Source organism: Eleutherodactylus coqui, chromosome 3 (assembly GCF_035609145.1).
Source record: "Eleutherodactylus coqui strain aEleCoq1 chromosome 3, aEleCoq1.hap1, whole genome shotgun sequence".
NCBI classification, from domain to species: Eukaryota; Metazoa; Chordata; class Amphibia; order Anura; family Eleutherodactylidae; genus Eleutherodactylus; species Eleutherodactylus coqui.
In genome coordinates, this window is record NC_089839.1 from 253,297,958 (window position 1) to 253,311,468 (window position 13,511).

Consider the following 13,511-nt stretch of genomic DNA (forward strand, 5'->3'; position numbering starts at 1 on the left):
GCTATTAATATTAAAACTCTTCCCAAGTGACTGAAATATATTTAGCTAGCAAACAAGGGGGTGGTAGTTGTATTTATAGCTTTATAAATCCCCTCTAACTTTAATTTTCCATCTGACTGTGAATGAGTAAACCTTACCTCACCCCTGTTATTCACATCACTGGGCGGAGAGGTCATGAGCATTCTGACTTTTCCTTGCTGTCTATTGCTACACTGAAGCCAACTCTAGCCACAGCTGTTACATTGTTACCAACTGGAAATATCATTCACAGAAGTCAATATGAAGATAGAGCATGTTAGGCCTCCTTCCCACGAACGGATTTATGCCGCGTAATTCGCGGCAAAAATCCGCTGCGTTGCCTGCAGCTATTAGGTTCTATTGAACCTAATAGCTCAGGGCACACAGTGCGGAATTCCGCACCGTGAAATCTCCCGTCCTCACCCGCAGCATGCTCTATTTGCCGCGGGTGTACGCGCTGACGGCTTCCATTGCAGTCAATGGAAGCCGTCCGTTCACGCTATCTCCCGCTGTAACACAGCGGAAGATAGCGTGAAAACGCTTTACCGCCGGCGCGTCACATGACACGGCCGCGTCATGTGACGCTGTGGGCGTGTCATGTGACGCAGCGGCGGTGGGCGGGGAAGCGTTTTCACGCTATCTTCCGCTGTGTTACAGCGGGAGATAGCGTGAACGGACGGCTTCCATTGACTGCAAGCCGTCAGCGGATCCGTCGTCCTTCGGGGAGCGAAGAAGCCGGATCCGCTGGTAAGTATGGGGTCTCTGGGGGGGCGCCGTGACGGGCTTCGCCGCGGAGCCGGCCTTAGACTGGATACATTTAAAGAGGTCAATTTGTTAACCCTGCAATTCTGCACTTTCCCAGACAGATGCTAATACTAATAGTATATCCAAAAGTAGTTGTACAACAGTTGCCAAGTACATCCTCACACATAAGAGCTCAATACAGTTTGGTTGTAATAAAATAAACTACATTAATAGCGCTCTGGTGGCACCAGTTTGAAATTTTCACGCAGGGTAGTATTCCAGGGCCAAAGGGGTTGAGCGGGTGGGGAACAATTTTTTAAAACCGATTAAAATCTGTTAAAACAAAAGCAGCAGTAGTCACCTGTCCTCTCCCCTGGTGATCCAGGGTTGGGTATTAGTGTATCTTGAGGCTACCAGGAAGTCCTGGTGGAGACAAGAGTGACAGGGGGGTGACGCCCCCTGCAGGTGATTGGTTAAAAAAAATGGGTTGGCTGTAGCTCCTGCAAGGCTAGATCAAGTATTCAGTGCCGGCTCCCCGTCCGTAAAGTCTGCAGGCCGCACCTCTGCTCCCAGTTGCACTACTAAGTTCCCGTCACTGTGTTTGATGGTAGTGCTGTAGCGTTGGCGGCCCTCTGCTCCCGTTTACTAACTTTTAGTCCCCGGCGTTGTGCTCACCCCTGCTGCTGTAGCGTCCCGGCCGCACTGCTCGCAGGTGCAGTAGCTTTATTTTCCCCGTGGTGTGCTCACCACTCCTGCACTTGGCTCCCTGACTTCATCGCCGCTGCAGCTCCTCATCTCCGCAGCCAGGCAAGTTCACTAATCGCCTCCCCGGTCCTCTCCCCCTGTTACTATGGTGCACTGTGGTCGCCTGCGCTTTCTGCTCCTGAAAGTCATGGCCGAACACAGTGCTCAACTTTAATCCATCCCTACAAGAGAGGATATGGAGGCCTATGTCTCACGTCTAGAATCAGCATACAAGGCCGAAATTTGCTCAGTCCGCCAAGATGTTCACCACTTGGGAGTAAGGGTGTCAACCGCAGAGGGCGATGTGGCTACCCTTGCCGACAGAGTGGAAAGCCATGAAGGTGCCCTAGCTACAGTATCGCATCAACTACATTTTCTCATGGACTCTCTTGACGACATGGAGAACAGGGGTCGCAGGAACAACATCCGCATCAGAGGTCTCCCCGAGGAGATCAAATCCGCTAGATTAGAGAGGACTGTGCGTCTCATTTTCAACGACCTGTGGGAGGCCCCTCCAGACACCTTATTGGAGATGGACAGGTGCCACAGCGTCCTCGACCCCAGACCTACAGATCCTGATAGACCACGCGACGTGGTATGCAGGATACATAAATTTCAACGGAAAAAAGCCATAATGAAAGGGGCTCGTGAACGACGAGACATACAGTTGGAGGGGACACGGCTCCAGATACTACCAGACTTATCCAGATTCACACTGGCTAAAAGACAGGCTCTACGCCCTCTGTTCGAGGAATTACGCAACCGAGACATCGCTTACAGCTGGGGATTCCCCTTCTGCCTCCAGGTCCGACATAGAGGGAGACTAAGAGAGCTACGACACCCGGAGGAGGTGCCACCCTTCTGCGAGACAATCAACATCCCGATTCCTGACATCTTGGGGTGGCCAACTCTACCCCTATTACCCAGGAACGAACACCTCCAACAACCATATAGGGGCCCCAGAAGAAGGAAAAGACACCGAGAAAGACAAGACAGGGCGCGCACTCCACCTGACTCCCCACTTGGCTGATCTTGTCCTCCAAGAACCTGCTCATATATATGCTTTATAGAATTCATAAGCTGCAAACAAGTTTGGTTTCACTGAAATTTAACAAATGGTTTCTCATAATGTTGCATAATGAATAATGTTAGGGGCGCCTTCCGGGTTGGTCTCTCCGCCGGTGGAAAGCGCGTCCCAGATCGGGGGGGCCCAGGACTGACCTCTGGTCGTCACAAGGGCAGTTATTAACCTTTCTTCCCCCATTGCTATTACGTTATTTAGACTTCTTTTTTTCATCCCTAGATATCTCGGGGGCGCAGGCGTCTTCCCCACTCACAGGGGGAGGCGGGTGCAACCCAACAGTCTAGTGGTTCCTGCACCTTGGAAGGAACTACCGACTCCAAAGTTTAGAGATAACTAAATACTAGTGTTTAAATTTCCTGTTACCTGCTCTTTTTCTCTCCCGCCCCTCCCTCTTCAACTGCTCTCCCTCACCTACCCTACCCCACTCAACTCACCACACGGATCGGGACTACTCATATTTCTCCCCAGCTCACCAGTCTCATAGCCGTATCGACCTCATAACTGTAAGCCAACATGCGTTGACATGGTACCCAGAGGCCTCCATTCGGTCGGCAATCTGGTCGGACCATGCCCCAGTCCTCCTCTCCCTAACGGTCGCAGGTGCCATGGAAAGACCATGGTCTTGGAGACTAAATGGCAATCTTTTAAAAGACCCGCTATGCTGCGACGACATACGCAAATCTATTGAGAATTTCCTCGCTGATCACACCGCCAACACAACCTCTAAGCCTGTTCAATGGGAGGCGCTTAAGTGTGTGCTAAGGGGGGTCATTATCAAACACGGGACGCGTCTGAAACGGGAAAAAGCAGTGAAAGTCATTTCCCTACAAGATAAAATAGCGAACCTAGAGAGCGAGTTTCGCCGCTCTAGAAACCCATCCACTCAAAACGAATTAATGAACGTAAGAGAGGAGTTGAGGTTCCTACTGGACCAGAAATACCTGCGATTCAGGGATAGACTGAAACGTTACTCTTACAAACACGCCAATAAATGCGGTCGCTCGCTGGCGCGCTTCATCCGTAATCAAACGAACTCCACACATGTTCCCTACATAACAGATGGCAAAGGCCAAAAGAAACATAACCCCAGGGAAATCACGGAAGCCTTCAGGTCTTATTACCAAGATCTCTATAACATAAAAGGACAGTTGGCTGACATGACCCCCACTGGTCGGAAAGCCAAAATAGAAGCCTATATGCAAGAAACTGCCTCAAGAGAGGCTTCTCAAGAGAGGCAAGGGAAGCCTTGGATGCTGAATTCACGGCAGAAGAAATTAACAACGCCATTAAGGCCTCTCCGTTCGGGAAGGCCCCAGGCCCAGATGGCTTTACCCCCAGATTCTATAAGCAATTCAGGGAGACTCTTACCCCAATACTACTCGAAGCGTTCAACCAAGTTTCCCCTTCGGCCCCTTTCCCCCCTCAATCACTCATCACAGTGCTTCCCAAACCAGGTAAAGACATCGGAGTGTGCTCCAGTTATCGCCCAATTTCACTTCTCAACCTTGACGTTAAACTATTTTCCAAAGTGCTAGCAGGAAGATTGGCCTCCATACTCCCCTCTCAAATACACAATGATCAGGTGGGGTTCATAAAAGGGCGGGAGGTGAGGGATAATACCAACAAGACCCTCCGACCCTCCTCCTGATAAGTCAGGCCCATCGCATACCACAACCATTCCGTCTTCTCTTAATAGATGCTGAGAAGGCCTTCGACCATGTCGATTGGGAATTCCTAAGTGCCTCGCTATCACACCTGGGCCTGGGTTTGAAATTCCTAAACTGGATCTTGGCGCTATATGGTAATCCATCGGCGCAGGTCCGAGTAAACGGCCTACTGTCTGACCCAGTCCACGTCAGAAATGGGACGAGACAGGGATGCCCCGTTCCCCCTCTTGTATGCCATCGTAATGGAACATTTGGCTGTGGCACTGCGGAACAACCCAAACGTACGCGGTCTACAGGTTCGGAATCAGGTCTGTAAGACTGCCCTCTATGCAGATGACCTCCTCCTATTCGTATCGCAGCCACGCACCACATTCCCAGCAATCCTACAAGAATTTCCCAATTAGGCCATTTAAGTAATTTCAAAGTCAACCTACATAAGTCCGAAGCCATGAACATAACACTCCCCTACAGCGAAGTAGCTCACTTGGCAGATCAGTTTAACTTTAAATGGTGCTCAACCTCCATCAAATACTTAGGGGTTCAACTAGCGACAGACATCTCTGCGCTGTATAATCTTAACTACGTCCTATTACTGGAAAAAGTGACAAAAGACCTAAAGGGATACGCCACTAAACAACTAAGCTGGTTCGGGCAGATAAACGTTTTGAAAATGGACGTGACCCCAAAATTCTTATATACCTATTCCAAACTTTGCCAATTAAGTTGCCAGCCCAGTACTTCAAACAGAAACACCAAGTATTCCGTAGATTTGTGTGGGGAACAGGATGTAGCCGCATTAGCTACAGAACTATGTCGCGTCCTAAATCCAGGGGAGGAGTGGGTCTTCCAGACCTCAAAGTATACCACTCAGCAGCAGTCCTTACCAGGCTGATAGACTGGCATCCCCATGCAACCTCAAAAGAGTGGGTTGGCATGGAAGAGGCACTGATTTGGCCCCACCTGCGGTTACTACCCTGGATAAAAAAGGAAGCCAGACCCACGACTTTGCCACACACCCCAATGACTTTGAACTGCATAGAAACGTGGGATAGACGGACGGCCAAAGGAGACGTGGCACTCCGCAAAGGAGCATTGACTCCGATATTCCACAACCCCCCATTCCCACCGGGATGTGAGAGACGGAGCTTCCTGGGGTGGAGAGCGGAAGAAGATATCAGGTGCTGTAAGATCATGGGGACTGGAGGCTTCCCGTCCTTCAATGATCTTCAAACATCTCGACCGGACCAGAAACTACTTTGGATGGAATATTTGCAGTTGGCCTCGTTTTGGAGAACCCAATTAGAGTAGCACACATACGGGGGCCCCCCTGAGCCTATTGAGGAACTAATTCTAAGATCTGAGCCTCCGGTTCGGGTCCTTTCACGACTCTATAGAGTCATCCGGGATAGGCTCACACCAGGCCTGCCGAGCTATACTGGGAATTGGGAGAGGGAGCTGTCGGAAAGCTTGCAGGACTCCGATTGGGAAAAGGCCTTCACGTTGGCACATAAATTAACCCTAGCCTGCGCAGGAGAAAAATTTTAAGCTCCTCTCAAGGTGGTACAGATGCCCGGACATAATTCATCGCATCTTTCCCTCGACCCCCTAGGAGTGCTGGAGGTGTGGGTCCGAGCGTGGTACTATGCTGCATGTCTGGTGGGGTTGCTCACTTATCAAACCATTTTGGAGCAAAGTCTTTGAACTCTACAAAGATGCATCGCACTCCACTGTGGAGGCCACCCCGCAGATGGCACTGCTGTCGATCATCCCCGGTCCATTCGCTCCTATCAAAAAAGGGCTGTTGCGTCACTTCCTCCCTGCAGCAAGGGCGGTCATTCCACGCCACTGGCGTAGTACTTTAACCCCTCCCATCCTGGAGTTTGTTCAGGAACTGAACCAACTGATGTATATGGAGGAGATGGGAGACGAAGGACCCAGACACGGCATCCAAGCTTGGGCAGTGTGGAATCTGACCGTGACTCACCACAGTTTCAATTAGCAGTAGGATGATGATGGGGCATAACCCAGGAGGCGAGGCGTAATGACTCGAGGGATATGTCTGGAACCAGTTGAGGTTGCTTGAGGTGAGTCTTGGTGGGCTCGCCCCCCCCCTCCTGTCCTCGCACAACCCTACCCCCCTAAAGCCTTTTCCTATTCCCTTTTCTCTTCTCTTTGTCTATTTAACCCCCTTAGTTACATGTTGTCCCTTTTTGTTTACCCAACGTTGGGTATTACCTCAAAGATAGGCAAAATTAGCTTTAAACTGAGTTATCCTAATAAGGCATGTGAACATATTAGTCACAATGACATGTTGACATAGTTGGCCGCACCTAGAGAGCCACAAAAGAGAAAAGCAGATGTTGACTTGGTATGTTGAATTCTTTTGCACTAGTCTCTTTCTATCAATCTCAAAGCCTTAGCCCTAAGTGGCGTGATACAAATAACTGCCTTATTTCCTTTATTTGTACTATTTTCTGTACGTGTATTAATATGTAAAATCCTAATAAAAACATATTAAACATAAAGTTCATGACGTATGGTTAGAACAGAACAGCTAGGATACTGGCACAGAAATGACAAATCTATCTCTGAAGGAGGCCTAAAGGTTAAGCTTTGCAACACATGGGCGACAAAGTCACACGATTTTCTCACGATGTGACAATGCTACAAAATCGCATGTATGTGAAGTCCATACTTTCCTATGGGTTCCTTTACATTTGCGATGTTCTGCAGCATACGACATTGCTAGTCCAAAACCTCACTGGTTGCGCGATATGCAAGCGAGAAGCAAGGTTGTCTCTTGCTCCTCTTGCAGGAAGAGGATCAAGAGACACCGATCACAAACTAAAATGTTTTTATACAAATGCACAGAGCATGGAGCGCCTAACACAGGAAGAGAAATATTAATACAGTCAAAATAAAAAAATACTTCAGCGCTCCGTTGAACTGTGAACAGTTAATATCACGGTCTTACTTGTTTGGGGGTGCCCGGTCTCCTGGCACCCCTCACCTCCAATGAAGCAGGAAACCCAATAGAGAATGACGTTTTCTAAGTAAAATTTAATTATTTAAAACATAAATAATGCCATAGGTAATGCGACGCGTTTCGGCTTATGCTAAGCCTTCCTCAAGCATACAGAACATGTCACAAGCTACATCTAGTTATAGTGAGCATACAAGTGCAAAAAACAGTCTTTTTATCACACCCCTAATGGGCGTTAGCTTCCAATCATTAGTATGATATAGTGCATGTGTGGCTCTCATATGGTCTTACCCCCAAAGTATTGGCTTGCTCTCATCAGTGTTCGTCATACATCATGTAATCATGCACAGGTAATGCAGCAGGGAAATTGTACTGGTGGATTAATCACTCCAGGTAGCACCCGCATTAGTAGCGCGATGTCGTTCATAGGAGTCACTCTCTGTGGCGTCAGTATAGAGATTCCGAGTGCTCCGAGGGGTGGGATAGCATAGTGTCGTCAGTAGGGGGGGGGGGGGGGGGGGTTGTTCCCAGTGACGTCAATGTAGTCACGTGTTATACTAAATATGCAGAGGGGAGGGGAAAGGGGAAGAGAAATATGTCATAGGCATCACGGAAACTTGGTGGAATGATACACGATTCGAACACAAGGCTTGAAGGATACAACTTATTTATAAGAAACAGACCAAAAAAACAGGGGATGAGGTATTGCGTTGTATGTTAGGAAAACATTCATCTCCACAGAGATTCCAGTTTCAGAAAGGACACCATTATAGGCATTTACTATAGGCCACCTGGACAAGCAGAAGATATTGATGAACTCTTTCTACATCAGATTGCCATGCTCATAAAAAAGCACAACACAGTGATCATGGGAGATTTTAACTATCCAGACATTTGTTGGGAATCTCTCTCAGTAAAAGTAATGGATCCAACAAATTCTTATTCGTTCTTGCTGACAACTTTATCTTACAAAAGGTCGAAGAGAAAACAAGGGGATCTGCTATCTTGGACCTAATTCTTACCTACAGGGAGGAAATGGTTGAGAAAGTAAGGGTGGCTGGGACCTTAGGAGGCAGTCATCATGCGATCCTTGAATTTTGGATAAAAAAGGGAGGAAGGCCTGAGAAAACTCAGACCTCAAGGTTGGATTTCAGAAAGGCAGATTTCAATGAACTCAGAAAGAGGGTAGGAGGAATCCAATGGCTGGATGTTCTTAAGGACAGAAATGCCCAAGAAGGTTGGGAAATATTGCGAAATGAGATTCTCAAAGCACAATCGTTAACAATCCCTAAAAGAAGGAAGAATGGGAAGCATTTGAAGAAACAAGGATGGACGAATGCAGAACTTCCACATGTTAAAAACAAAGAAAAATATGCTTATCAAATGGAAAGAGCGGGGGAATAGCTATATATCTAAGAATATAATGCGGTCTGCAGAAACTGTAGGGCAAGTGTCAGAAAAGCTAAAGCTAATAATTGAGGCTTGCAACACAGGCCAAAGGCAATAAAAAAGGATTTGGAGGGTATGTCAAAAGCAAAAGAAAAGTCAAAGATGCTTATAGGCTGCTTACAAGATGAAAATGGTGAATTGGTTAAGAATAATGTTGAGAAGGCCGAACTTTTAAGTTCTTATTTTGTATCTGCTTTCTCTCAGAAAGTGGATGGAACATCAACTGATCTACCCTGTGCTATTGAGGGAATAAAAGAATGCAGGCTATCTGTAAGCAGAGAGATGGTGAGCGAACACTTAGCTAACTTAAATGAATTCAAGTCTCAAGGTCCAGATGAACTACATCCTAGGATACTAAAGGAATCGGCAGAGATAATTGCTGAACCACTTGCCATAATCTTTGAAAATTCCTGGAGAACAGGAGAAATCCCAGAAGATTGGAAAAAAACAAATGTTGTCCCCATCTTCAAAAAAGGGATGAAGGTGGATCCAGGAAACTACAGGCCTGTGAGCCTGACTTCTATACCAGGAAAGTTCTTTGAACAAATTACTAAACGGCATGTATGCAAGTACTTGGATGAAAATGGAGTAATTAACCAGAGCCAGCATGGGTTTGTAATAAACAAGTAATGTCAGAAGAATCCAATTTCCTTCTAGGATAGTAGCACTGACTGGGTTGATCAGGGAAATGCGGTGGATATAGTTTTTCTTGACCTTAGTAAAGCATTTGACAAAGTATCTCATACTATACTTATTGAAAAAATGACCAAATAAGGGATTGACAAGGCAACTATTAGGTGGATTCAGAAATGGCTGAGTGATCGTACTCAAAGAGTGGTCATAAATGGCTGCGAGTGGAAGAATGTATCAAGTGAGATACCACAAGGCTCTGTCCTAGGCCCAGTGTTGTTCAACCTTTTTATAAATGATCTGGAGAAGGGAATTGATGGGAAACTGATCAAATTTTCTGATGACACAAAGCTAGGAGGGATAGCTAAGACTAAGGGAAAGGGAGAGAACATGAGTCAATAATGTGATGCAGCAGCCAAAAAGGCAAACACAATTCTGGGATGTATTAAGAGAAGCACAGAATCTAGATTACATGAGGTCATTATCCCCCTCTACTCTTTCCTAGTCAGATCTCATTTGGAATACTGTGTGCAGTTCTGGGCACCCCACTTTAAAAAAAAAAAAATACATAGACAAACTGGAGAAAGTTCAGAGAAGAGTTATCAAGATGGTAAGCGGTCTGCAAATCATGTCCTATGAAGATCGGTTAAAGGATCTGGGAATGTTTAGCTTGCAAAAAATAAGGCTGAGAGGAGACTTAATAGCGGTCTACAAATATCTGAAGGGCTGTCATGGTGCAGAGGGATCAGCCCTATTCTCATTTGCACAAGGAAAGACTAGAAGCAATGGGATGAAACTGAAAGGGAGGAGACACAAATTAGATATTAGATAAAACTTTCTGACAGTGAGGGTGATCAATGAGTGGAACAGGTTACAACGGGAGGTGGCGAGTTCTCCTTCAATGAAAATGTTCAAACAAAGGCTGGACAAATATCTGTCTGGGATGATCTAGTAAATCCTGTACTGAGCAGGGGGTTGGACCCGATGACCCTGGAGGTCCCTTCTAAGTCTACCATTCTATGAGGGTTTTGTAGCCCATGTTTCCCTATGGCGCCTTCCTCTCCGTTACATTGCATTGCACAAAAGCACGATTTTTGTGTGCGGTGCAACTTTGACAGTAGGGAATCCTCCTAAGCCTAAACTGCAGGGAAAAAAAAAAAAAGTATACAATCACCTTAGAAACACTGTCCGGTGCCGCTACAGATTCCTTCCGGTCCCCGGCGCTGTTCTTCATCTCTTCTGGCCGGGGACTGAAAGATCCCTGCCTCCTAGAAGTGCTGCCTCTGATTGGCTGATGCTTAGCCAATCAGAGCCAGCACATGATGAATGGCTGTGATTGGTTCATCGAGTGCTGGCTCAGATTGGCTAAGAGTCAGCCAAATCAGAGGCAGCACTTCCAGGAGTCGGTGATTTTTTAATCCCCAGACTGAAAAGATGAAGAACAGTGACTGCGACCGGGAGGAAGCTGCAGCAGCGCCGGACAGCTCTTCTAGATGATGTTTTTTTTTTCCCTGCAGCTACGGTTTATTTTTTGGGGAGGACTTATATTTCAATGTCCCCCTGAAAATCCTCACAAGCGGTGCTACAAAACAGCGGGATCGCATGGACCAGCAATGTGATATCACTGTGATTTTCTCGTAATGATGCCATGGCACCTGTGTGAAGTAGGCCTTAAGGAGAAGTCAAAAAATAATTACAGGTAATATGCTACAGCTATATTCAGTACTATGAAGCTTTGTATACCTCTGAAGGTGAGCAGGCTGAAGCCAATTTAAAGAGTCTATCAACTCGAACCTGCTGTCCAAACAGCAGGCATCATATTATAGTGCAGGAGGAGCTGAGCAGACTGATATATAGTTTATAGGAAAAGATTCAGTATAATTTGCATTTTATTCATTTATAGATCTACTTATTCTGAGCTGAACAGTCCAATGGGCGGAGCCATCAGTGATTGACAGTCTTCCCTCTATGTACAAGTAGAAATAAAAATGGTGCCAGCATCACAACTCTGAGCACTGATATAGTGGGGCAATTTTATGCACATTCACCAGAATCCCAAGGTCCAATCCTAAGAGCAAAAAAAGAGAGAGGAGACATGACAGAATAGTAGTGCAAAAATAGAGAAAGTCTTTATTCCTCCATAAGCCAAAAGACAGCAACGTTTTCACCAAACTTGATAAAGACCGATTGGTCAAAACATTGCTGTCTTTTGGCTTATGGAGGAATAAATACTTCTATTTTTGCACCAATATGGAGGTCACGTCTTCTCTTTGTACAGTCATACACAGATAGCTGTCTGGCCATTGGACTGTTTAGCTTAGAGTGATTAAGTAAAATACAATTTAGGCCACATTCAGACGGGCGAGGGAAACCTGTGATTGGTCCCTGCGCTTAGCCAATCAGAGGCAGCACTCAATGGCTGAATTCAATGAATGGGCGAGTGTTGTATCTGATTGGTCACAGTGCTCAGCCAATCAGAGGCAGCCCTTTCAGCAGGCAGGGACTTTAAATCCCCGACCTGCTGAAAGCACTTCAGAGCAGTGTAGGAGAAGACACGGCTGGACACGCCTGAGCCCCAGCAGCTGCAGAAAGGAGAGTTTATATATTTTTTACACATCTTAGGGATGATTTTTCAGGGAAGGGCTTATATTTAAAGCCCTTCCCTGAAAATCACTGCAGGGCTTGCCGGCAGCCCATTGCTTTCAATGGAGCCAGCTGTAGCGCCGGCTCCATTGAATTCAATGGGAGAACATCGCGCTCCTCTACCACAGCTGTCATAGCTGTGCCAGAAGATCGCCATCTTCACTGTATGTTCTCAATGAAGTGGGCGCTGCCAGCTCCAGTGAGCACGAGGTGAAACCCCTTGATGCAGATGCCACAGTTATCTGCATTTTAAAATACGGTGTCCTATAATTTTCGCCGCAGACAGTTTTGAACATGTACAATTCGTAAATGTGACCGCTCCCATTGAAAAACATTGGTTCTATATAGATGCAGACCGCAAACGCAACTAACAAATGCACGTTAAAACGCCCATGTGACTGAGCCCTAATACTGAATCTTTCCCCATAAAACTAGCTATCAGTCTGCTCCATTCCACCTGCTCTGTAACATACTGCCTGCAGTTAGAAAGCATAATCAGACATGTACAGATACCTTTTAACTACATTTCTGAATTGTGTGAAATTTCTGATCCTTTCAACTTAGAATCATTTGTAGCAAGTTATTTCTATCACTGAACAGGAAATGTTAAGGGCTATGACTGATCAGCCTAAGCATAAGGCTTGTGAGCGTGTATCTCATCAGGCTATACAAAGGATTAAAAACAGTGCTGGATGAATACCTGTTAATTAGAGATGAGCAAGTATATTCGCTAAGGCACATTACTCGAGCGAGTAGTGCCTTAGCCGAGTATCTCCCCGCTTGTCTCTAAAGATTCTGAGGCCGGCGCGGGTGACAGGCGAGTTGCGGCGGGGAGCGGGGGAGGGAGAGAGACAGAGATCTCCCCTCCGTTCCTCCCCGCCCCCCGAATCTTTAGAGATGAGCGGGGAGATACTCGGCTAAGGCACTACTCGCTCGAGTAATGTGCCTTAGCGAGTATACTCGCTCATCTCTACTGTTAATCATTGTCAAAATGTCTTTTTAATGCATGAGGCCAACATTAATTTTATTTTAAAAGAAGGTAAAGATAAACTCCTGCTTGGCTTGTCTAGACCCATATCTTTAAAGGGATTATTCCACCAAAAACATGTCTGATTGCTGAGGCTCCGATGACCAGGACCACTAGGGATCAAAAGAACGGTTCGCCCCGAATCCCCCTTAGCGACTAGAGTAGTGACGTACAAGCTTAACCACCTCTCCATTCACTTCTATGCGGCTGACGGAGATTGTTATGATGTTCTTACTACTACTTACTGGCGCATGCACAGTGCTACCTTTTTTGTTTTTGCTCCGATAATCATATCTCTACGGGTGTTTTATACGAAGCAAATAAGTAAATGGGGGGGGGGTCAACAAACCCCAACAACAGCAAGGAAAAACAAAACAGAACTGAAAAACAACATGCTGCGCATCTGACAATCCACAGCCTGGCCTTTTCGTTGAGGAAAGGTCATGGATTTTCACCACAGAATTCATTCATTGCCATGAGTAAATGCCAGAGTGAGGATCTGCATCAACAGCTACACACAGA